The sequence below is a fragment of the Sciurus carolinensis genome, chromosome 6, assembly GCF_902686445.1.
Source record: "Sciurus carolinensis chromosome 6, mSciCar1.2, whole genome shotgun sequence".
NCBI lineage: Eukaryota > Metazoa > Chordata > Mammalia > Rodentia > Sciuridae > Sciurus > Sciurus carolinensis.
Window position 1 is genome coordinate 86,499,567 of NC_062218.1, and position 27,008 is coordinate 86,526,574.

General features: G+C 37.7%; 1 protein-coding gene across 10 annotated transcripts in view; it reads left to right on the forward strand.

Annotated features, from left to right (window-relative positions):
- Positions 1 to 938: 938 nt before the first annotated feature.
- Positions 939 to 27,008, forward strand: part of Pam (peptidylglycine alpha-amidating monooxygenase) — a 288,617-nt gene continuing 262,547 nt past the window's right edge. For 9 of the 10 annotated variants that reach the window (XM_047554874.1, XM_047554877.1, XM_047554879.1 and 6 more), the window contains exon 1: positions 939 to 1,137. The gene's annotated coding sequence lies outside the window, so the exon portion shown is untranslated. The remainder of the gene's footprint in view (positions 1,138 to 27,008) is intronic. The other variant, XM_047554881.1, reaches the window with a different exon arrangement.

The window sequence follows — 27,008 nt, forward strand, 5'->3', positions numbered from 1 at the left end:
TTACCTACCTTCAGAAGGGGAGAGGCAAATACCTGCCCACAATTAAATGCATATCAATTTGTGTGTGTGTGTGTGTGTGTGTGTGTGTGTGTGTGTGTGGCGGGGACTGGGGTGGTTGTCAATAACGCACATTATCAAGTCTCTAGGCTATAAAACCTTCAGGCTGGACCTCCCCACTCCTGCTTTCTTCTGCAGCGGGTTGGAGTTGGCCTGGTTTCCATGTTCCCAATTTAGGGGTAGAGGGGATTGTGTGTGCGATTTGGGCACTTTTCGAGGTCAAGGTTTTTCAGAAAGGGATGTGCAGACGGAGGTAGGAAGCCAAGCTAGGAAATCACCTCTGCCCTCCCGGCCCTTTGGTACAGGCAGGGAAGCACTGCGAAGACCTAAGCGAGGTGGCCTGAATCCGGGGACAGAGCTACAGGAGGTGGTGTGTATAGAAAATCCATCTCTTCTAAGGGTTCAAACCCGGTGTCTGAACTGCCAGTTCCGCGTACTCTTTGGCGGAGCCCCAGTTCGGAGCCAGAGCCCGTGGGGAGGGTCCTTCGTTCCCTCGGGAAACGTCCTCCTGACCCGGAGCAGAGCGGAGGGAGAGCCGGACATTTTCCTCGGCCTCTCTCGGGCAGCTGACGTGGCTACCTCACAGGGCCGCTTTTAGGGACAGTGACTCGAGCGGGTCAAAGAGAGACTTTCAGGCCGGGCCTTCACTCTCTTCCCTGGGGCCCTGGGGCGAGGGTTCCAGCTCGTGGCCACCTCCTGCCGGCACGTGAGTCCAAACACATAGGGCGCCCCGCTCCCTGGCAAGCTGCGCGAGCCGCGGGCGGACTCCACTGGGCTGTTCCCCAGCCCGCGGGCCCCGCGCGCAAAGGGGCAGAGGCGGAGCCGAGCGGCGGGCGCGGGGCGGGGCGGGACCGGAGCCGCCCCGGGGGAGGGACCCGGAGCTGCCCCGGAGTCGAGGGCGAGCAGCGGGCCGGGGTGGGCCCCGCGCGCGCCGGGAGGAGGGAGTGCCCGCCACCGCCGCGGTCGCCGCGTGCTCGGCTGTCCCCGCCCAGAGACCCGGAGCCTCCAACTAACTCCGCCCGCCGCTCCGCCGCCCGCTGGCTCCGGCTTCCGTCCCGCACCGAGCCCGCGGTCGCGCAGGTTGGTGCTGCCGCCGCCGCGGGGCGGACAGGGCAAGGATGAGGGTGGGAGCGCGGAAGCGGGTGCGGGAAGTTGGGCAGATGCTGGGCCTGGGACGAACATCCTGCTGCTTCAGTTGCCTCCGCCTCCTGGCACTCGAGGCTGTAGTCGATTTCCTCCGGGGCTACCGGGTCGGGGGATCCAGCGTCGACCGAGCCTCCACGCATTCCCCAAACCTCTCTCTGACCATCCGTCAGCACCACTAGTTCCCTGGCCAGTGTGTGAGGGATCACCCTCTCCTACCGTCCTTCTCACCTTCGCACTTCTCCTTGTGTCCTCACCCTATGCTTTTTCTACCCCCAGTTTGGACAACTCTCCGCGACAGCGGGAAAGCCCCCAGTCTTTCTGGCCCGCCCTTGAGACTAGTTTGGGGCCGGTAGGGTCCGGTAGGGGCTGTCGCGCAGGTAGAGAGCAGCAGCCTGGAGAAGCGACCTGGGGTGCTGGAGTACCGGCGAGTGCCGGGAAGCGTGGAAATTCCCTGTCCTCTTTGCTGTGCCCGCCCAGCTCTGCTCTTCCTGCGATTTCTCCACCTTAAGAGTATGTGCAATACACCGGAGAAGGGCGATCGCTGAGGCAGAGTGGAAAGTACCCGCCACTTCAGATACTAGTTAAGACTGGCTTCAGTTATCTTCCATCTGTGTGGCCTGTGACCCTATGCTTCGGAACTTAAGTGTTGTCATCTGTAACATGCGCATCTACTCTGCCCGCGCCCGAGGTCCCTTGTAGAGATTCACTGGGACGATTTAGGGGTATTATATGTTTTTTGATCCAAGGTCTTTTGTCTGCTGAAACTGCATGCTGGCTGATACTGTGTCCTAATTCTGAGTTCAGGTGGTTTGGCTGAGATGTGATTATGTTTCTCTTGATGTTTTGGCCAGTGCCTCTGTTGGGCTAAAAGACAGATGTTCCTGACGTTGATCTTAAGCGTTCAGATTTGAAATCGTCCCTTTCTCACCAAACCCTATGTACAAAACTTATACATCTTATACCTATATAGTCTTAGAATTTTAAATAGCAGGAAGATCTTATTGGTCTCAGTACTTGGAAATAAGAACTTCGTTTCAGATACTTTCTGTTCTTTACTATGTCCTTTGTGTCCCAGATTTAAATTTACTGTTAGTGTTCATAATTCTGGAAGAAGACTTTCCTTTTCATAAAATGATTTCAGACAGCTCAAACTAAGTATGATGTATCCTGTGTCAAGTTTCAGTTAATTATGGGCGCAAGAAACATTGAAAAGCAAGATGGCCTTAGAATATCATCTTTAGACTTGGTATTAAATGACCAAGTTCTGTCGTTTATGCATTTCTAATTTAATAAACAATCTCATGAATTCCTATATTGTACAAGGCATTTTGCTGTGTGCTTTACAGATAGAAAATTATGGAATGTGATCCTTGCCCTAAAGGGCCTTCAATCTAATTTGGAAACATCGTTTTATATTTTATGTGAAAAGCAAACATATTCTAATAACTATGTGGCAAATAGAATGCTAAGAATGCATTCTATAAAGCACTTTTTAGATCATAATTTGGTGAATCTGCGTGGTAGATTGGAGCAAATATCAGATTTCCTAAGGAGGTGCTTTATTTTTTCTACTGCTTTACCACTGAGCTGCATTCCCAGCCACATATTAATAATATGTGGGAGGCATTTTCTTTTCTTTTTTTTTTTTAATTTGTTCTAATTAGTTATACATGACAGTAGAATGCGTTTTGACACATTGTACACAAATGGAGCACACCTTCTCATTCCTCTGGCTGTACATGGATACAGATAGTGTAATCATATATGTATATAGGGTAATAATCTTGGTCTCATTCCACTGTATGAGAGGTATTTTCTAGAAGAAAATTTCAAATGCTTCTACTTCATCAGATAAAGGTACACTTGGAAATAAAATTCTTTTTTTTTTTTTTTTTTTTTTTTAGAATACAAGCTTGGAAAAGTATCCTATACATATATTCTGGGGTCATCAAATATTAAATGCTGTAGTAATTTCAACCATGAATTCATTAAACAAATCAATAAATTTATGGGACCTACATGCAATTTTTCCTTAGCTTTTTGGGAAAGGAAATTTTAATGCCTAGAAAAGTATTTGGAGGTTATTTGTAAAATTTTTGTTTGTTTTATCCCCTCCTTCCTTTTTCCTGAATAAAAGTTTTAATTGGCTGGAACTTGAACATCTAAGTGCCTAATGGATGTTAAGTTGACTCTGTGAGTGTGACCTAAAAAATTAAGCACAGTAGTAAACGTTTTGTTTTTAAAACCACTTCTTTTTTCTTTGGCTTAGGGCAAAGGATGAGCAAGAATTCCACGGAAAAGATTGACCAGGGTTCTTTCCTTCCCAGCTAGGCTGTCTTTCACATGACATTTCTGATGTTTTCACCTACTGGCTTTGTTGAGTTTCTTAGGGTTTATGTACCACTGAACTTTTGATAGCTTTGATTGAGCACATACAGTAAGGCATGGCAGGCTGAGGGGCAGACTGAGGGAGATAGTGATAACTTTACACTTGGCCTTACTGTGCGGTACCTTTGTTTCTCTTTTTGCAGAATGTCACTGCCCTGGAAACTGTGATTTGGTATAATAGTTGTGACTGTTGAGCCAGAGAACTTCATTTTACATAACTTTCTTCACCTCTTTAACTCTTTTAGGGAAGAACTAATTGTTAAAAGTGCATAAAAATATCTCAAAAAATAGACTGTGAATGAAGTTGTTGGTAGTGTCAGTGCTCTCAGGTCTCCTGGGAGAAATTTTAGTCATCTAGTATCTCTTACTATTTACTGTACTGTTATGGACCTTTATCTTATGCAAGGTTGAACAGCTAGTTGGTGGCAGGAGTAGGATTATAATTCCAGTCGATTGATAAAATCATTCTGTGGTTTACCCTTATATTGTGTGACTTTATCTCTTCTGGGTCACATTAAAAAATCTCCATTTTTAAATTGTATATGGTTAATAATTTTCTTTGGGTTCCTCAGTTTTCTCATCTCCCAAATAAGAATAATGGAAGTAATTGCCTTAAAGGACTGTTGTAGGGATTAAGTGAACTAGTTATGAGAAGTGCTTAACTCACTGCCTGTTTTCTTGTGCGTAGATACTGCTGTACTACACAGGGGAGGGGGGTAATGGTATTTCATAGTCCCAAATTTTGAAAATATATAATATTTAAAAATGCACAAACTTACACATATTCCAAATAATTTGAAGTAGCCCTTCTTCAGCCAATTTGTGTCCATTATTTATTGAACAAGTGTTTATTGAAGCCAGATATGGTGGCACTCATCTGTAATCCTAGCTATTAGGGGCTGAGCCAGAAAGATCCCAAGTTTGAGGCCAATGTGGGTAATTTAGTGAGACCCTATCTCAAAATAAAGCTTTTAAAAAGGTGACTATAGATCACTTCTCTAGCATGTTCAGGGCCCTGATTTTATTCCCCAGTACCATCCTGGATTTAGTCCCCAGTACCACCCAAACCCAATAATAACAGCAGCAAAATCACTAAGTGTTTATTGAGTTCTGTGTGTTTGACTCTTTACTAAATACTAGCACATAGTGATGTCTGAGACAGACATAGTTGTTCCTTAATAAAGTAAAAGTCTAGGAACAGATGCCTATTTATTAGCATTTTCATAAAACTGTGTTATCTGTGCCACAATAGGGATAGTGTAGGGAATCACAGAAGACATGGGGAATATTAGGGTCCTTGGTGGGTGAGCATAATACACTTAATCATCTCATCCTGGTTTGGTTGGTGGTGGTCAGTGGTCAAGAAAAACAATCCCAGAGGATATGAATCCACTAAGACTTGAAGCACCTCAAGAATTTGGAGGGTTTAAAGAGTGTACCATCTAGATCAAGTAGATTAGAAATCAGGTGAATAATATAAAAGAATACATTAAAAAAGGGGGGGGGGAGGAGCAGAAGGGAGATGTATGGCAACCTGAAGAATCCAGATTTTGTTTAAAAGGAACAGTAGATACTCATCTTTAGCCAAGTGTTGTCAGGTTGGGATGTAGGCCAAGTGTTGCCAGATGCCCAGATTTTAAAAGAGTAGCTTAAAATTCACATTTTATAATTATGAATCTCCCAAAATGTGAAATGGCCCAAATGCTTTTTAAACTATTATGCGAACCAAACCAGACAAATTAGTAATTGAATTTCAGTCCAGGGCCACCATTTTATCATCTCTGCCTTTAAGGAAGTAAAAGTTTAATGTGACTAAAGGTATGTATCTTAGAAGGACAAATAAGGGAAGTGTCTACAGATAGAGGCAGCATTACATCATTCAGGGACTTGTTGGACTTGCTGAGGTGAGCAATGTGTGACATAGAAAGGACAGTAGATGACATCAAAGATTGAAACAGGAGTGCCACAGTTAGATTTATATCTCGTGATAAGTTCTGGCTACTGTATAAACAATGCCTGAGAGGAGGAAATACGTGAAGCATTGGAAAACTTGCAGAAGTCCTAGCAAGAATTAACTATATTACAAGCAGGGTATTCAAGCAGGATGGAGAGAGATGGGTAGACTTCAGGGGTGTACGCTGTTGGAGACCACTCTCCATTAGTCACTTAGATTTGTGTATGTCTTATGAACAAAGGAATTGCTTTCATTGTAGACTTTCTTCTCAAGGCCATTTAGATGTTAACTAGCCTTAGAAGATAGAAGTCTTTTTTTTTTTTTTTTTTTTTCCCTCTCCTTTGGAGGAAAAGGCAGCTAGGCATATTATCCAGTATAAAAGATGCAGATACCATAAACTCAGGGTTCAAATTATTTAGTATATAGGTGTCACCTGTCCCTTCACATCATACTATGAGAATTGGGTGTGTCAGGGAATTGGCACAGCTATGCTGCTACTCCTATTACTGTTATTTTTATGAGTAACATAGTCTTTCGTCTCTGATCCCAGAAACTTTTGTCTTCTCCCAACATCTGTGAAACTGTGGCATGCTAATTTATTGACTTGCAAGTAGGATAAAACCTTAAATCCTTAACAGGTTTTAGGAGCCTCTAGTCACATTGTTTAAATTTAAATTAACTAAAATGTAATAAAATTTTAAAATGTCAATTGCTCAGTTGTACCACCATGTTTCAACTGCCTAATAGCCACATGTGTTGAGTGGTTACTGCACTGGGTAGAATAGACAGAGAACATTTCTGTTATTGCAGAAAGTTCTATTGAATATTGTTTATTTAAAGCTTCAGTTTTTTTTGTGTTGATGGGTGAACAGAGGCAATACAAGTTGTTGACTTTTGACAACATAAGCATAGTGCTAGTCTTCATGTTAAGATTCACAAGTGCTCCTCTAAATAGAGGAAATATTTCAATTTGTATATTATATATAGTTTTGGAGAAAAGGTACAGATTTCTCTATAATGTCTGTTTGAGAATGTGTAGCAACAGAAGTTCCACATATGTATGATGCTACTCAAAATCATGTGACTGAGATTAGAATATGTTCAGGAAGGAGTTTGAATTTCTGAACACCATCTTGAGCTTCATCAACTAGCTATCCCAAACACAAAAGGATTAGGGTCTCATATTAGTAGTGAAGTTCTAGAACATAGCCAGTCTAATGGTACCCAGGCAGAGTATGCCGCACCTGAGCTTTTCTGGCCTGGACTCACATAAAGAAGCTAAGACAGAACAAGATTCCCAGATGGCTTTTATTTAGGGAGTTTAAGAGGACAGCATCAAGAAAGAAGGGAACTGGACTCAGAAAATTAAAGATGTAATATTTTAAAGCCTAACTTTAAATGACACAGCAGAGTTGTTGGGAAATGCCAAGAAACAGAAGCAACCCATCCATGTCCCTTTACAGATGGGGGAAGCTCATTATTGTGAGGGCATGGACCATGCGTACTGGGAAATGAAAGCACAAAGAATGAGAGCCCAGCTAAAACCACAGCTACAGCCAGGAAAGACAGTTTTTATCTGCACTGAGTGTGCCGTGGACTTCTAGTCAGGTACAACACAAAACAAAGGATAATGGTAGAAATATGCAGAAGTGACAGCTGAGGACCTTATGAAAAAATCCTGCCACCACCTGCTATCTTCATGCCTAAAACTGCCCTATCATAAATTTCAGATATTGGGGATTTCATTTACCTATGCAAAAAAAATTTACTTTTAAATAGTACTTATTTCATTGAAGTTTTATTTATATGAAGACTAATCAAAACTTCCAAAAATCTGAGTTTTAGATGATAGAAGTTGAGCTTATTTTTTTAAGCACTTACATAACTCAGAATCTGCTAAGGCTGTCTGTCACCTTTTGGAACTCTTGAGGGGAACCTTTATAAAGAGATGCGTTAATTTTGAAGAAGCATGATAACTGTTTGCATGTAACTGGAGGCTTCTGTAGTGTTTAAAGAAAACTGGTGGAGGTTACAAATGAACTTCTTGTTCAGTAATTATGTCAACAGATTCTTATTTTCAGAGATAATCCTCAAATTTCAGTATATTTGGGAAGAGTAGAGGTCATGAGCTAATAGGGTTTGTACCAATGTAGTCTTTGCATAAAGCCAGCATTTGTTAATTAGTGAGATTTCACTTCATTTAGATTTTAAATGCTGCCTTATTAAATGTATTCTTTTTCCATTGTGAATTTTGAAAGCTCATTTTTGTAGGGATGGTAAAGGCCTGTTATTTCACCTACAACCCCCCTTCGAACCCCCTGAATCTGTCCAGTGAGTTGTTCAATGTGCTTTCATTTTTCCTTTCTGTTCTGTTAGTTCTTATCAGTGCTCTAGGCTTGTATTTCCTTGTGCCTCCATTCTTGTCATATAAACAGCATGAAATTGGAAATACTCATTGTTGTATTTTTGAAGATCAGAATTTTCACCAGCTTCATGCTCTCCTTTCTCAGGCAGGACGTGATAAGTAAGTCATCTTTGGAAAACTGATTCCAGTAAAACTGGAGTATGCTGTTGAAACTGTTGGTGCCCTCCTCAAAAATAAAACCAGGAGACTTGCTGTTTATTGCATGAGTCACTGATGAGTTCAAATGAAAGGAAACAGATTTTTTTTTCCACACTCATCAGTGTTCCATCTTGTTTTAAAAGAAGCCGAAAATAAGGAAATAAAAGTAAACTAATAAGCTCTTTCTTTCCCCCCAGAGAATTTAGAATTATATAGGTTCTAATGTTTGGGAATGAAGCAATAACAATGGAGGTTAAAAAAATCAGGTCTTGTCCTTTAACCCATGTAGTGTTCAGAACTTTTTAGCGTGTACATTTTCTTAAGCTGCACATGAGTAACTTTAATCAGGAGCAAACTGGATTCTTTCTATTATATGCCATTTTCTCCATGGCCCTTGCCTCACTTAGCTATTACTGTATGCCTAATTGACCACAGTGAAATGTCTTTAAAACATTTTCCAGGGAACTAAGGACTTTTGGGAGATTTTTTTTTTTTTTTTTTTAATAATGGAAAATGCTAAGGAGAGGAAAGTTTGGATGGTTTCTCTGGATAGATAAATGTTTCCAGAGCAGACTGATGAGTTAAGGAGCTGTGAATAGGATATGTAAATGTAACCTTTCACCTAGTTACTGTCACTACCTAAGTCATAATTAAATTGTTTGAACTGGTTCTTGTCTAGTTCCTTAATGAAACAGATTCTCTTAGGCCCATTATTTTCCAGTCAATAGTCAGGGCTATTCCAAAGTTTGCATTGTCCTGGGCTTCCCATCTTTCCTTTTTTTTTTTTTTTGGTAGTAACTCAGTGTCATATAATAGATTGTCACTAATGTCTTTGCCTTCAACTTTACTTCAGTATTTGCAGAAAGTTTTTATATCTGTGTATTTGACATTGACATTGATTTCTAGCATTTTGGTTTCCAGTAAAGTATCTTCTTTCATTTAGTCAACAAATATTTATTCAATGGCAGCAATGTGTGAACCTCTATTTTTTTTTTTTTTTTTTATCCTGGGGATCAAACCCAGGCCCTTGCACACATGCTTGGCAAGTGTTCTACCACTAAGCTGCATTCCCACTGGGAATCACTATGCTTGATTCTAAAGATGTGATAGTGAGTAAAAAGTTCATGGTCTGTGCTATCCTGGAGTGAAGAGTCCATGAAGAAGACACTCACTAATTAGACACAACAATAACAATGACTGGTAACTACATAGTTGCAAACAAAGGTAAATGCTGTAAAATACAGCAATTTGATTGCATGAGTTTGCATGATAGAAACCAAAGAAAGTGACATTTGATGAATACCTGAAGTGTGAGTAGAAGAATATGAGAGAGGGTAGGAAGAAGAGTCTTCCAGAAAGCAGAGGTCACTATCCTTTGTACAAAGGACCTGTTACAGAAAGGAAGAAGTTCAAATCAACTAACTGAGGAGAATCAAAAGGAGAGTTGAGTTAGATAAGGCTGCACCTAGGCTGAGGCCAGTCCATGCAGGGTCTTGTTGTCCATGTTAAGAATTTAGTTTTCATTCTGACAACAATAGATAATGCTGGTGACTTGATGTGATTTATGTTTGATGAGGTTGTTTGTGGAGGAATAAATTGGAAGGGTGCCTGAATGTCAGTGGGAAGAGGTTGGGTGGCTGCTACATTAATCCAGGAGGAAAAGATGGCATGTACTGATGGTGCATATTGAAAAACAGCTACTGAAGATGGCTCAAAAATGATTTGAGTATAATATCACTTGAACTTGGGAGTAGGATGGGATGTTTTTATTCATTGAACAAACATTTTAGTGAGTTCCTACTTAATACAGAGCTCCGTGCCTGGCTCTGGGAATAAAACTGTGAACAAGATATATAAGATCTTTGTATTCTTGAACTTATGCATTCATAGGAGTGACAGATAATCATTAAAATATAGTTTGGGGTAATAATAAGTCCTATAAAGAAAGAAAAATGCAGCAGTATAATGGAATGGAAAATGGCAAGGGAGGGCCTTCTTAGGATAATCAAAAGAGACATTTCTGAAGAGGTAGTATTTGAGCAAAGACCTAAATTATGTAGGGGAACTAACCATGCAAAGAGCCTCTGCCTCACAGAGGGAACAAATACAAGATGTCCAGGCTGGTACAAGAGGGACCCTGCCATCAGCCAAAGACTACTATGAAGGGGAAAAACGTATCAAAGATGTCTTACCAGTAGTTGAAACTGAACACTTCTAAATAGAGTCATTGTCTCTTCAGTCCTAAGTAATTTTTCCTGAGCCACATACTGCACTGGCCCCAATACCATGTTATTCTGCCACTCAGGTGGTTTTAATGTAACTGCTAGAAAAAACTCCTTTATCATATCACACCCTGCTGAAGAACTCACAGTGAGAACTACATTTCCATCCTGTCGATGACGACTTGTTGTCAGTGCAATTAAAGGGCCCCAATCTCTTTCAATCCCATTTCCCATTACAACCGTTCCTCAACTTTTGCAGTAAACTGAGTGAAGGTCTTCCTGCAGTGTTTGTTTCGACTTCCTTATGATTTATTCTTTTTCTCCTTGGCGTTGCATTTACTCATCATGGAGCCTCTTTTCTTTCTACAGTCTATTTCCATCGCTTCCTTCGAGACTTAGTATCACAAGTTATAGGTTGCTTTTTCTACCAATTTCTTCTGATGTATTCCATCTTACCATAATCCTTGAGCCCATCAGCCTACTCAGTCAGTCTGTGATACTATTTTTGTCTTTCTTCCTTGAGCCACTTGAAGAGGCACTACTTTTAAGGTGCCACCAGTGTTTCAAGTTAAAATATTTATGAGTATATTCTCTCTTCCTAGAAAAGATTTGGCATCGCTTTGCCATGTAGACAGAGGATTGAAGGGAAAATTCACCTCCACTCTCTGAAGGTTTGCTGGAATAAACTGACAAAGGTTAAATAGGAGAGAAGGCCTACAAATTTATTATTGTGCGAAAGGGGAAAAGGCATAGCATGAGGTATAACTGCAGGCTGCGATCACCCACTGGCACAAAATTATTCAGAAAGTTATTCACCTCCTTTTCTACATGGGAGAGAGAACAGGGAATACAGGCATAAATTTTGAAGGCTTACAAATGATTATTAAGGAAATGAATGTAGATAGTCTCTTTGGAATTTGAATGAGTTCAAAGGACAGACATTATCTTGTAATGGAAGTTGGTCCAGGTATGGTTATATCCCTTGGTATTCTTTTCCAAGATAGATAGCTGGCTTTCAGGATGGGGATGGAGAACAGTCTATTCTTAATACAGATTAGGAATTTCAAAGACTTTCTCCTTACATATGGGTGTGCAGAAGCAATACAAGGTTTTCCTTTTGATCAAGTGTTCCACATGCCCAACAGGTCATATTAGGGATGTTACGTTTTAGATATGAGGTGTCCTCCAAAAGCCCATGTGTGAGACAATGCAAGATTTAGAAGTGAAATGAAGGAGTTTTGTTAGCCTTCACCTAATCAGTACATTAATCCCATAATAGAAATTAACTAGATGGTAACTGTGCAAGTAGGGTGTGCCTGGAGGAGGTGGGTCATTGAGGGTATGCCTCTGGGGTATATGTTTTGTCCCTGGGAGTGGTACTTTCTCTGCTTCAGGATTGTCATTGTCATGGACTACTTTGCTTTATTGTACCCTCTGCCTTGATTTTTGGTCTCACCTTCGGCCAAGAGCAATGAAATTGGCCATCTATGCACTGAGACTCCTGAAACTGTGAGTCCTAAATAAACTTTTTCTCCTGTACATTGTTCTTGTCAGGTCTTTTGGTCACAGTTGTGAAGAGCTGATCAAAACAAGGTAGTATCATTCCCTGGGGAGAAAAAATGGACATTGGGCAAACATTCAGTTCTCTGAGAATCATGTTCCTTTTTGATAAAATGAAGTTAATAATCCTCCTCTTTTACATTCCCAGTATACTGGGAGGAGTGAAGTACAACATGTAGAATGTGTTTTAAGCAAATTCAAACATTGTTTTTAATATTTTAGAGAGCATATTTCCTATCCCCATCTGACCTGCAAGGTTTTCACACCTCTTCTGACAGTGTGGAGCCATATGTGTGCCTCAGGAATTCTGTGGCGCATCTGGTGCTTCCACCCACACTGTGCAAGCTTCGGTCAATTCCATCTGCAGCACATATTTCCTGAGGCTGCTGGAACAAAGTACTACAAACTGTGTGGCTTAAACAACTGAAATGTATTGTCTCATAGTTCGGGAGTCTAGAAGTCAGCTGTGGTTTGAGAGTGTCCTCCAAAGAGCATGTGTTGGAAACAAAGCACCGTACAGTAGTGTTGGGAGGTGGGACCTCAAGGAGGTGGGGCCTCATGGAAGTCCTTAAGTTCTGACAGCTACCATCTAAATGCCAGTTAGAGAAGAGTTTGAGGGTGTGAGTTCAGTCTCTTACTTTCTCCATCCCTCTCTCGTCCACTCACTTTCCACCATGGGATGGTGCAGCAAGAAGACACTTCTTGGACTTCCCAGCCTCCAGATCTAAGAGAAGTAAATTTCTCTTCTTTATAAATGCCCTAGTCTGTGGTACTTCTGTTACAGCACCATAAAACAAACTAATACAAAATCCAAGATCTACATACTGCATTTAATTCCTTCTGAGGGCAGTGAGAGAGAATTTGTACCATTCCTCTTTCTTGCCTCTGGCAGTCTCAGGCGTTCCTTCTCTCTGTTTCTCCACATCAACATTACGGTCTTTCTTCCCTGCATCTCTGTCTCTGTCCAAATTTCCCCTTCTTATAAATTATATAGTCATATTGGATTATGGCTCACTCTAATTGACCTCTTCTTAACTTGGTCATCAACAAAGACCCAATTTACACTGGTACTGCAAGTTAAGGCTTGAACATCTTTTGGGGGACAAAATTTAACCCAAATCAGCATGGTGCAGTGTACATACAAAGGTAATTGCAAACATGATGAGTTAGTTCTGTGTGAAGTAGTCCCCCATTACTACAGTGATTCACAGAGGAGAAAAACTAGGTAAAGTGCTATGATACAGCATATGATATATATGATATAGAGCAAAATAAATGAAATACTTGATAAAAATTACATGTAAGATTCTGAATGTTCATATGTACTTAGAGTTATGCAAGTTGTGTTAATTTTAAATTGGTATAAATTAGAGTAGAGAAGTCTGGTCAAGAAAAAAGAACAAAAGAACCTATTCATTTTTCTTCCAAATTTTAATAGTATGTTCAATTATTATACTTATGTCAGTGGAAAAATATGCAACTTGGGTGCTTAGTTATATAATCTTTTATATAATCTATGTAACTTTGTATTTGAATTATTTTATTGCTTCAATATATTTTTTTTTAACCTTCTGTGCTTTTCTGTGACTTTCTGAAAGGCCACAGAATATCATCTGACACAGACTGACCCCTCTCTGCAAACACCCAGAAGGTGTATGGCTATAAGAGGCCCTTGCCTTATTTGATAAAATCTCATTCCTCTCTTAGACATAAAAATCTCATTACTATTATGTACTTTCGTACCAGTTACTTTTAGTTTGTTTTTATTTTGTGTTATTTTTAGGTAGTGCAGAAAGAGTTTGATATATTTTGATCTGTTGATATTGGAGAATATATAAGCACTTCTTTTGTGGAATTTTATCCAGATTTGGCAGGAAGAAGTCCCATTTTACCTGGCAAGCATGAATTGATCTTCATAGGGCCTCTAATTCTGGCATTAGGACAGCTTCTTGGCATTGGAAAGGTACCTGAAGCTGATGTGCTATTTCCTTATGTACCTGGCTGACCAGTTTAAAAGTTTAACTGTTTTTTTTTTTTATTTTTTTTATTTTTAACAGACTGGCACATAGATCACATCTCAGAAGGCTATTATAGGAAGTCATTCAGATTTAGTGAATAGAAATTGAATACTTGACCTTTACCTTGAAAAGTAGCAGTTTTGTTGTCAACCAGAAGAGCTTTCTTAGTGCATTTCCAACATTCCAATAGCTATGTACTATGGAAGGTTTATAATTGCTATACTTTTCTTAATTTTGTTTCATTATTACTGCTGCATGGAGATAGTCACTAAAGGAAAACAGCCATAGACATTATTCCTGTTTATTATTTTTTTATAAAAAATTAAAACAAGCAATGAATTTCATATTTCACTGCTATTGTAGAAATAAATTTCTTTTTGGTATCCTATCAAGTAGCTGTTACCTGGGAAATAACCATTTCGATTTTAATCTTTCAAACCAAACAACACTTTTTTTTTTTTTTTTTGAAACTATAAAGGAATGAGGAGTTATATAAAAAGGATAACATAATGATCAGGGCAATAAATAGTTTCTATAATAATAATAAATATTAGTCTTCATCATCCTTCCTTGCTTTTAGGTAAAGTTTTTGTCATAAATAGTTTCCCTTCTAAACACAAATTCCAAAAGTGCCTGAAGTGTTGATAACATCAGCCATAAATGAGGTGAAGAAGTGATTTATTATGGAGTTTCTTGGACCTCTGGGAAGATGTAGGCAGAACATTTAAAATAGAACATATTTGTTCCTGTTGTCAGGAAAGACAGTTTAAAAATTTTTGTTTTTACAATTGTCCTTTGTTATTCCAAGGTGAAATATCTATGTATGTATGTATGTATCTATCTATCTATACACACATACACATATACATTTTCTTTATTTCTCTTAGAACATGAGTTTCAAGCTACACCTAGGACCATCTGGTATTTAGTGCAATCTCAGTCTCCAGTAGAGGTCTTTGACCTTGTGGTGCATAGCCATCAGGTCCCGTGGTAGTCAGTCATAACCACAGTTGATACCAGTTGTCATATTTGATGAATATCCTACATTTTCCCTGAGATAGAAATACAAAAACAGCCATATGTGAAAACTACAGAGAACTTTTTCTGAAGTGGTTGAAAAGGTGTGGACTCTAGAGTTGTATACCTGGGTTCAAACCCATGTCCAGCATTAACCAGCTGTGTGACTTTCGCCATGTGATTTTGCCTTCCTATTCCTTGATTTTCTTACCTCTGAGTTTGAATAATAACACTAATAATTAGTAACAGCCAGCCTTTATGGTACATATTATGTGCCAGGCACTGTTCTAAGCATGTCACATATTTTTAACACACTTAATCGTCACAATTTCCCACTATTAGTTTCATTTACAATTAAGGAAAATGAGGCATAGAGAGGTTAAAGTAATTTTCCCAAGGTCACTTAGGTACTAAGGGGTTGAGCCAGGATCTAAAGCCATAGAATCTGACTTGGGGGACCTGGGTCACTCTGCCAGCTTGTTGCGTGGGAATAAATGGGTTCATTCATGCAGTGCCCTCAGAATGGAGTCCAGCATATAGACAAAGACAAAACACAATGGAGGCAACTATTCCCTCTGTGATTACTGTAATGGTAAGGACTACTCTTACTACTATCTGCTTTGATTCATACCTTTGTTTTAATAATAGTTAACAATTTCCCCAAATACTCTCTGTAGTTTGTGAAAAATGACTTTAATAGTGTCTCTCTAGATTTTTTGTTTGTTTCAAGGCAATAATACTTGTATTGGTTCTCATGAGTTTATACTTGCTTTCAAACATAGTATTTTAGCATGTCCATATAATAAAATATCTTGGTATAGTGAAGCCATTGGAAGGTTGCCACTGCACAGGAAAAAAAAACCCAAAAAACCAAAGAGTTTTGGTTGAGGTTATAAACTGCTGGCCTTTTAATTCTCTCCAAAGAAGTTGAGGGAGGGAGGACCTGTAGCAATTTAAAACCTTTACTTTTTAGTAAGATGTATACTTGATTCCAGGAGATAGAGCCGGGGGCTAACTGGGTTCAATTTTAGTCAATTTTTTTTTTTTTTCACTATGACCAAAAGACCTGAGAAGAACAGTTTTAGAAGAGGGGCTCCTGGTTTTAAAGGTCTTAGTGCTTAGACGGCCAGCTCCATTGCTCTGGGCCCAAGGTGAGGCAGAACATCATGGCAGAAGAGTGTAGTGAAGGAAAGCATCTCAGAATATGGCCACCAGGAAGCAGAGAGACACTAAGCTTCGCTCACCAGGGACAAAATATACATCCTAAAGGCATGCCCCAGTGACCTTCTCCTACAGCCACACCCTACTTACTTACAGTTTTGACTCAATTAATCCCTATTAGGGGGAATTAATGCACTAATTAGATTAAAGCTCTCATAACCCAATCATTCCACCTCTAAATTTTCTTGATTGTCTCCCACATAAGCTTTTGGGGGAACCTCATATCAAAACCACAATAGGTACAACAAATTAGAACAAATAAAAAAATTTTTAAAACCACAGTAGGTACTATACTACCTAATAAGCTTTTATTCCCCCATTTCTAAAAATTATATTTGTTAAACTTTTTTATTGCTTTAAAAAATGAAAACACCATTTATTGATAGGAATGAAATTGAAATTCTTTGTCATCAGTGCTTTATTCTAGGAAGGGAAAAAGAGGGAGAGGGGAGGGAAGAGGTCCTGGTCTTAAATCCCAATCCTGCTAGGACCTAAGCTCCCCAGTTCTGTCCTGTTAGCCAAAATGGCTTTTCATCTATAGACCACCAAACTTGGTGATGCTTCTGACTGCTTCCCTTAAGAGTTATTGTCTGTGTACTTCCTGGCTTAGTCTGGAGATTTCCACTGGAGGAGGCTGGAGTCAGGGGAGGGAACTTCAGAATTCTGAGAAGAGAGGAAATTGATGTTTACACTGCTGCCTGCTAGGATTTTTAAATCTTTCAGAAACAAATTTGCTCTTTAGGCCCCAAATTTTATAGAGAGAAGCCCAGTGCCAGTTGGAAAGCAGCATTCTGGAAAGGTTCTAACCCCAAATAACTTTGAGGTCCCCTCAGTAGCTGTGGTGTACCAGAAGTCTGTGACTGTGTTTAAAAGAAGAAATATTAGTTCCTAACCTGTTGAACTAGGGACATCATAATGTAATAAAATTTCTCCCATTTATTGAGGGTTTTGTGGAAAAGAAAGCCAGTTTCCTTCTGGCATTAGGCAGTTAGGTCAAGTCTCCCTTTCTGCCTCTTGGCAGCTCCATGATTTATACAGATTACTGAGACTTAATGCCTTACTGTTTTCATTTTAAAAACAAATATGTTGGTGCCTACTTCATACAGTATGTTAGTCGTGATTATTCTTTGAGGTAGTACATAAAAAGTGTTTATGCATAGGAAAAACTTAGCACATGGTTAATTGCTTGGAAAATATTAGATATTATATTGTATGTGTACCTTACCTGGTGTACCCCTAATGTTTTATATGACTCTGCCATGTAAAGCATCATCGCTGTCTTATGGAAGAGAAAATTGTGATTCACAAAGATTAATTGCTTTTTTTGAATGTGAATTCTTTGTCCAGTGCTATATTCCTTGTCCCTAAGCTTGTGTCCACCAACACAATGCTTGTGAGAGAGACCAGCCAGGGAAAGCAATTGATCTTTTTCTCAAATTATGTCCTAGAATGCTTATGCAATTTAAGATACACACACATGTTTCTCATACTTGTGAAATGTACCATCCCCTTTTGAAGGAAAAATCCTTATTTCAAATTTGACTTAGTTACATTTGTCAAAATGTTAAATATATTCAAACATGGAGTAAATATCTTAGTTAATAGCACTTACACAGTTACAAAGTAAAACATTTGTCAATTAAATGGCTACCAAACCATGAAACAAATACAATTTGAGTAACAACAGTAACTTTTTTGATAAATATTAGTTTGCTGAAAGCAAACTGTCAATTTTGGGTTCATCTGCACTTGAGATGGAATGTATGTTTAATTTGCATCTGCATTTTGATTTCATGATATTAGTGTATCATAAACATTTGCATATCTGCAATTTCATGTGATTCAACCTAAAAAATGTCTTTTTAAAGAAATATGTTAAAAATTTCATAGTAATAATTTCGAGGTTAGAACAACAGGACTTCAGGAATAACACTTTTAATGGGTGTTACCTATAAAGTTGGAAAGCTTTTTTATTACCTGGGGAGTTGAGACACTGGCTCAGTACTTAAGCATAGACCTCATGCTTCCTAATCTGAGACCTAACTGTACTGCATGGAGTCTCATATTCTGGGTTTACACTGCTTATTTTTGAGTGATTGATTATTTTGCTGTATTGGGAATTGAATCCAGGGCCTTGCACATAATAAGCAAGTGCTATAACTCTGAGTTAAATCTCCAGCACTGCTACAGTGTTTTTTTAAATATAAAATAATCTATGAATTTTGCATTTCTTTGTGATAAACTAGAATTACTGTGCCAACGAGTATATACAGTTCTTGCTTTGTGTTATATTTGATTGCCACTTGCCATGTACAATGCAGAAAACCCCATTTACCATACCCCATATAGAGAATCAGCAAACTTTCTGTAAAGGAGCAACTGGTAAATATTTTAGGCTTTGCAGGCCACACATGGTCTCTGCTATAACTATTCAACTTTGCCGTTATAGCACAAAAGCAGCCGTTTACGACACATTGACTACACTTTATCGAGGGACATTGAAATTTAAACTTTTTAAAATTTTCATGTGTCACAAAGTATTCTTTAAATTTTTCTTCAGTGATTTGGAAACCCTTCAGTTTTAGCTTGAAGACTGCAATAACAGCAGCAGGGCATTGGCTTTTGGGCCCAGTTGGTGGAGGCCTGGCCTGGACAACGTTTGATACTCTCCCTTTTCTTTTTATAAGAGTAAGGGGTGATTAAGAGAGCAGCTCTGAAGTGAGACTGGCCTTGAAAGGAGACCCTTTTGTGCCTTTTTTTTTTTTTTCATCTGGAAAATAAAGGAAGTTTTTTCTTTCCATCTCAAACAACTGTGAGAATAAAAAATTAGTATGGACATTTAATGGCTCAAATGATGTGTAGACAGAATAAGTAGTCTGTGACTCAGCTATAACTATTCTTTAATTACTGTTTAGATTGAACAGTTTTTATTGTGTGTTTATTGAGTATTTTAATTTTTTCATTTTTTTGTGACTTCTACATTAATATCCGTGTTTTACATATTGGTACACAAGAGCTATTTATAAACTATGTTAAGGTTATCAATCCATTCATTATCAGATATTTTGCAATTCATTTTGTCCTGCCTTTATCTTTTTATGTGGTGGATTTTATTTATTTATTTTTATTTAGAAATTTTTAACTTCTTCTTTTAAATATACATGACAGTAGAGTGTATTTTGACATATTATACATACATGGAGTATAACTTATTTTGATAAGCATTGCATTCTTGTGGTTGTACATGATGTGGTTGTGCATTCTTACATGAACACAGGAAAGTTATGTCAAATTCATTCTACTCTCTTTTCTGTTCCCATCCCCGGCTTCTTTTCATTCCCCCTTGTCTAATCCAGTGAACTTCTATTCTTCTTTCCCATCCCATCTTGTGTGCTAGCCTTCACGTAACTGAGAGAATATTTGGCCTTTGGTGTTTTGGGATAGACTTATTTCAGTTAGCATGATAGTCTTAAGTTTCATCCATTTACCAGCAAATACCATAATTTCATTCTTCTTTATGGCTGAGCAATATTCCACTGTGTATATATACCATATTTTCTTTATCCACTCCTCTGTCAAAGGGTATCTAGGTTGGTTCCATAGCCTTAGCTATTGTGAATTGGGCTGTTATAAACATTTATGTGGTTTATGTGGTGGATTTTAAATAGTGTTTTTATTTTTATTTATTTCAATTACTAAAGATGATATTTCAATAAGTACAATTATTGAAGATAAATTTAGTATATTTATCTTGTGTTTTTATTTTTTAAAGTTTTTTTTTGCATTCTAGTTTGTTGTACATGACAGTAGAATGCATTTATACATTTTGATAGATCATACATAAATGGAGTGTAATTTCTCATTTTTCTGATTATACATTATATTGCAGGATCACATCAATCATGCAGTCATATATGTACATGAGGTAATAATGTCTATTTCACTCTACTATCCTTTCTACCCCTTACCCCTCCCCCTCCCCCTCCCCCTCCCCCTCCCCCTCCCTTCAATCCCCTCTACCTAATATAAAGTAACTATTTTTCCCTATCCCCTGTCCCCTTACTGTGAATTAGCATCCGCATAACAGAGAAAACATTCAGCCTTTGGTTTTTTGGGTTTGGCTTATTTTGCTTAGCATGATATTCTCTAACTCCATCCATTTACCAGCAAGCCATAATTTCACTTTTCTTTAAAGCTGAGTAATAATATTCCATGATATATATCACATTTTCTTTATCCATGCATCTGTTAAAGGGCATCTAGGTTTGGTTGGTTTCATATTTTAGCTATGGTGAATTGAGCTACTACAAACATTGATGTGGCTGCATCACTGTAGTATATTAATTTTAAGTCCTTTGGGTATAAACCAAGGAATGGGATAACTGGGTCAAAGGATGGTTCCATTCCAAGTTTTCTGAGGAATCTCTGTAATACTTTCTGTAATGGTTGCACCATTTTGCATCATACATTTGCAACAATGTATGAGTGTACCTTTTCCCCCACATCCTCACCAACATTTATTGTTGCTTGTATTCTTGATAATTACCATTCTGATTGGAGTGAGATGAAATCTCATAGTAGTTCTGATTTGTATTTCTCTTTTATTTTTATAAGATATTCTCATTCCAAAATCAGATAATATTTGCCTATGTATTTATTCTAGTTGTTTTATAATGTCACATTTTATACTAAACTAATCCTGGAATTTAATTTTATGTATATTATTATATAGGTATCTAAGTACATTCCTTTTATATATTTTTCAAATTCATTTAACATCATCAGGTGAATAACCATTTCTTCCCTGCTGATTTTAATAGTACATTTATTAGACTCTTGACAATTTGATTAAATGGAATATAGCTTGAAAAAAAATTAAAGTAGGGTCATCAATACAACACTAATCTGTTCTACACATATTTTTATTTGGTGTAACAAAGAATTTTGGGTTCCTTTAAAAGTTTTGTCTGTCTTTAAAATTTTAAAAATATTTTGGTGAAGAATACATAACAATTAACCTTAACCATTTTAAGTGTGCTGTTCATGTTGTTAAGTATATTTAAGTCATTGCAAGTGTCTCCAGAACATTTGGTAACATTACCACACCAGATAACAGTTTGTATTTCACACTGTTGTATAGGGATTGTTTATAGGACTCAGCAAATTTTCATTGTTTTTCTGTATTGGACACACCTCTTATAACTACATCTTTAGTGGGTTTTGTGTTTGTTTGTTTTTTGGAATTTTGTGTGGAGTTACTTCTTATCTCTTGTACCCTTATATTTTATAATTGTTTTTTTGCAGATATGCAGAATAGTTTTTTGGTAGGGGGCATAATTTTATTGTGCAGTTGTTTTTTGTGTATGGAACTTTATCTTACTTGAAACAAATATATTTTTAAAAATCACCATGTAGCAATAAAAAACAGTAGTATAAATTAGAAAAGTGATGCATGTGAATTCACTTTTAATCTAAAGAAAAAGAGTTTTCTATGAATGAAGATTATTCAAATCACTTTCTAATTGAGGCCTACTTTGACTACACTACTTAAAATTGCACACCTTCACCTCTAATTCTTGTCTACTCCCTTCTTTTTCCCATAGAATTTGTTATTATCTAAGATATATTTACTTATCCCCCAGCCCTGAGTCTGTCCCTTCTAGTATTGAAATTTCATTTGGTTGAGGTTTCTACCAGTTCCCTGGATCTAACAGGTAATATAGAAATATCAGCTGAATGAATAAAACTTTAGATGGGCAATTAGTATTAAAGTGGATGTTTTTGAAAATAAATTGACCTAAGTTGTTTTGGAAAATGATTGTTCTAGAGAATTTAAAAGTGAACCCAAATGAGGTATTTTTTCCTTCCCAGAAGGCATCTATGGGTGAAATGCACATTAGAAAACAGCCTTCCAGCTGAGAGGTATGTGATTTATACTTGAATATGTGAAGAACAAGGAATGTTGTCCCATGGCCTATTTTACTATGTGAAGGTATTTCCTAGCCCCAGAAATAGAGAACATAATGACTTAAGACCTCTTTCATTTTCCCTGCAAAGTAGAGGTCACTGAAATTAATGTTCTTTGTTTTTATAGATGACAAAAAAGAAGGAAATTTGTTTTGCTAGATCAGAGATTAATCTGGGATGGTTTTGTTTATTTTGCTTCTGTGATGTTGTAAATGGAAGGTCATTTGCCAAATTTCAGTCTGCCCTAAAGAGACCTGCAGTCATTTCTTCTTGCAGCAGCACTGTGTCACTTGTGTCTTCACACATGAATGGTATTTTACCATCTTGAGTGTAAGCAGGCTGGACGTCAAGTAAACACCTCGGATCCCCACTAGATAGAAAAACGGAGAAAGCCTATATTACAGAAAAATTAAAAAGGAGACTTGGGAGAACTGCCTTTCAGCTCTCATCGCCCCATAAGTCTTTCCTATGATTTGACTTGTTTTCTTTAGTACTTGCATATTACTCTTCTGCAGTTTCCTTGATTTTGCCCTATTGTGTTTATGTGTTTATATTTGTTCTGTCTCCTTCTTAGGTGGTAACATTGTCAAAGGCAGACAGTTTGTCTTCTACTTTACAATTCCCTCTAGCATTCTGCCCAGTATTTTAAACAAGAAGCACTCAATTAACATTTGCTTAACAAGTAAACAAGAGGGAAAATTAAGGTTTCAGGAAGGAGACTGTAATATTATCAAAAATCATATTAAGGAGTCAGAGTAATCAAAACTGGCATTTGGTCTCCCTGGCATTTAGAGTGAAATGAAAACTGGACCCCATATGAATGGATAAAATGAGTTGTGGGACTGCTCGAGTAGATGATTATTATTGTTTTCCTTCCAAAGCCTGGTCTGTGGCATTTTGTTCCAAAGGAAACTTTAGACCTGTGGTGATTTAATCTTGCCAAATTAGAAACCTCTGAAATGAGTCATTCTCGTTTTCATTTAGTTTGTTTTTACATGGAAAAAGACTGCATAGACAAACAACAAAATGAATGAAGCTTGCTTTTCTGGTGGGTTGGTGATGGCAGCTTTCTTGGTTTGTCCTTGTCATGGTTCCCATGGTAATATTCTATATGCGGATGCTGTGCAGGTCAGGTTTATGTTGTGTTTTTGGAAGGAATATTTTGTACAAATTTGAATCAGGCCAACTTTAGTACTCAGAGATCTACTGATAGGATGTATATAAGATCAGAATAGAAAAGAATGGCCTGTCCTGTCCTGGAAAACCCCCTGGACTTGCCATCACAATCTTGAGGGCTTCTCTTTGGGCTTCACTCAGCTTCCAGAAAGTGAAAGAGTGGTAATCTGTGTAAAGCTGATCCTCAACCTTACTGGATCCAAACAGTGACTCCTTTTTTAATAGCATATGCTTTACAGTGCCCTCTGGACTACCAGGAAATGAAACCAATATACATTTTAACTGCCTACATGCATAATTAAAAATATATAATTCTTAATTGTAATGTAAGAGAAATAAAAGTCATGTATAACAAAATATTTTAATATGTAAATGTTTCATTATGATTACATGAAAGACAGAATGAAGTGTTCAAAAGCTTGTGCTTGTAGGTAGACCAACAGTAGCTACCCATGCAGATTGATGTATCTTTGTTTTATTGACTGCTCAAATACCACAAATGGCATTGTTGCTGATGTGATTTTTTTTCCCAAAATGATGAGCAGCTCTAGGCAAAGTTCCAAATGAAACAAAATATGTCTTCTTTTGATTCATATAGTAGTTTCATTTCTAAACATAAGGATTTTTAAACCATGTAAAAAATTCTTATTGTGAAATAGGATTGTGATTTAGATCAGAGAATCACAAAGAGCTTTATCACCTATATGATTCATGGGCCCTTTGGGAGTTGAGAGGGTATGGTAAAGTACTTCATTCAGAGGGATTGTCCTCAACATTGCATGATGTGTCTTTGAATTGGACCTCTGCCTTCTCAGTCTAGCAACCCTGTCCCCACCCCAGCTCTAACAATTGGATTTCTGAGTCACCCAACAAGGGGTTGTAACCCCTTCCTCCCAATGAAAAAAACATTGCTCTAAGGCAGAGTTTCTCAACCTTAGCACTTCAATCTTTATCATAGGGACTTTCCTGCACATTGGAGGATGTTGAACAAAGTCCCTGGCCTGTATGCACTAGATGCCAGAGTACTTACTGACCTGTGATGACAAAAATATAACTTTAGCAAAATTGCTGCAGGGTTGAGAAGCACTCTGAAGTCTCTATGAGCTTCAAAAATTTGTCATTAGAGTGATATAATATTTGTTAATGTAGATTAAAAACATTGCACACCACACTAACAGACATTATTAATTTTTCTGCAAGACTCATCTAGTAAGGAGAGCTTTTAATAATTCCTCATTCTTGTTTTTCTGGTCATTTAACACTGGGATTATTTTATCATCTGGCTTTAGAGGGGTGGAAAGTATTTACAATATAAGATGCTAAATTTCATACTATGAGAGCATAGGGAACTGGAATTTCAAGAAAGACTGCCTCAAGGTCATTTGGTAAGTAGAAGTTCACTGAATTTCTTTCTGACAAGTTGAACGTTAATGTTAAAGGTTACAAAATCAGAATTTTATTTCCTCAAGAAATATTAGAAATTCACTGGGTACCTTTTCATTTTACAGATGAGAAAAAAACTAAATATAGTCACAGCTTACTTATGAGCTGGGACTTTAATTCAGGTCTTAAGTGCCCCTGTGCTGCTCTTTATAATACAATGCAATGCTTCTCAACCAGGGTATATTTGTAAAATATCCTTAATGTTCTGCAAGCTCTGAACCTTGATAGGAAATAAAAGAAGAAATTTTTTTTTTAAAAAAAACTTGATTTTTATTACACATGCCAAGAAAAATAAGGGAAAAGGTTAACTACCATCTGTAGGGACTTGCATTTATTCATTAAGCCAGAAATATTTGTAGTGCTAATGCAATAACAATCCTTCTTGTGGAATAGATGATGTTTTAAGAACTATACCTTTTTAATGCTTACAACCCTATGAAATAAATACCATTATTATCATCCCATTTATGCAGAATAGGTACTAAGAGTTTAAAAACCTGCCTGAGGTCATGCAGGTAAATGACTGAACTGGGATTTGAAGATGGGCAGTCTGTAGCTGGTCACCGATTCCTGTCTTCTTGCGTCAAGACTTAAACGTTGAACTGAAGGATAGATTGGTATTATATCCTGTCCTTGCAATTGACACTCTCAGGAGCTCAAACATTTGGAGGATTGCAAACCTGAACTCTTTCAGAATGCATTATATTTTTTTCAAAGAAGAAATAATTCTTCACACTTCTTCAACATTTACACCAAAGATGAACTTGCTCTTTATAGGGTATAAGAACTTCTTTCATCTCTGAAGCACAGTAAAGGAAAGCTCTGGTATGAAGTTCATAGCAGGAAGAAATCAGGATCAGAAATGAAAGGATTGTATAAAGTCATTTTCCTTGTTTGTTTCACCCTTTGTTTTTCCCCAAGAGGAAGGAGAGATTTTGAAATCCTTTATTGCAAAATGAGTTTGAAATAGACACAAATAATATATGTGATTGACAGCCATAGGAAAGAAAGAAAAAAAAAAAATCCAACCCTTAGTTCAGTAAGATGCTTGAAGGGAAAAAAAAAAATCTATATTTGTTGAAAAATGAGAAGTAGATGCAAACATTTCAGACATGGTATTTAAAAAAATATCATCACACGTTTAGAAATATTTTCAAAGTCAATATTGAGTTCTTAAGTTGCAGGTCATGGAAAAGCCAGAATCAATTAAGTACTGTCTTCCATGAGTGTATGTTTTCTTTCTCTCTCGAATTTTATTTATTGCTAGTGATATTGGTACAGGTATGATGTTGGCTTTTTTAATCCTATCAGGCATTTTTTTTTTTGTAGAGATTATGCTTTCATTAGAAACCTCTTTTTTAAGTTCTCTTTTTATTCTACTATACTTTTCAATTTGCTGTTGTATCAGAGACACCAACAGGCATTCATGCCCAAGTTTTTAGTTTTTAGTTGGTAGTAGCACTTTATACCTTCTCAAAGATGGAAACTTGGTAGAAACATTGTACGCCAGGGTGTATTTCTGTGTGCGCGCGTGTGTGTGCGTGTGTGTGTGTAGACAGGTATACAAAAGCAGGGAAATAGCCCAAATAAAGAGAAAGTCTTCCTTTCACGATGATCTCAGCTGGTATCTCCTATAACATTCAGTTCATCCATTTTATATTGAAATTAATGTTTAAATTTGTTGTCAGATCAGGATGAGCTACATAATTTTGGGGTCCAGTTAAAAAAATGTGGGTAGGGTTGCCAGATTTAGCAAACATAAAGAGAAGATGCCCCATAAAATTTGAATTCAGATAACAAATATTTTTTGGTGTGATTATAGCCTAAATAACACAGGACAATATTGAGTATTATACCAAAAATTATTTAAAATAATTATTGCATAGTTACACCATTACTTTCAGAAAAAGCGAACATTAAAACTCATCTGAGTTGTTAACAAATATGTTTCCTGGTCATTAAAGCTGTACATTTTTTTCACTACCATTATCAGTATTTAGAATCATCCCTTTAATTGGGCCACCTATAGTTTGTCTACCGTGAGACAAGCTATATAGTAAAATGAAGCCTGAAAAGAACGGGGTAGGAAAAGGGAATTTGCAGATTCCAGACTCTTTCTCAGGCTGTTGAGTTTTAGGAAAGAATATAAATGAAGACTGAGCATCTAGAAAGCAATTCTCTTAAAATTACCTCTGTGCTGTTTACTCCCAGGAAAGTCTTCCGGCATCTCCCGGGATAGGCAGTGTAGCAGTTTGAGGGCTGTGGTCAGAGGGGAA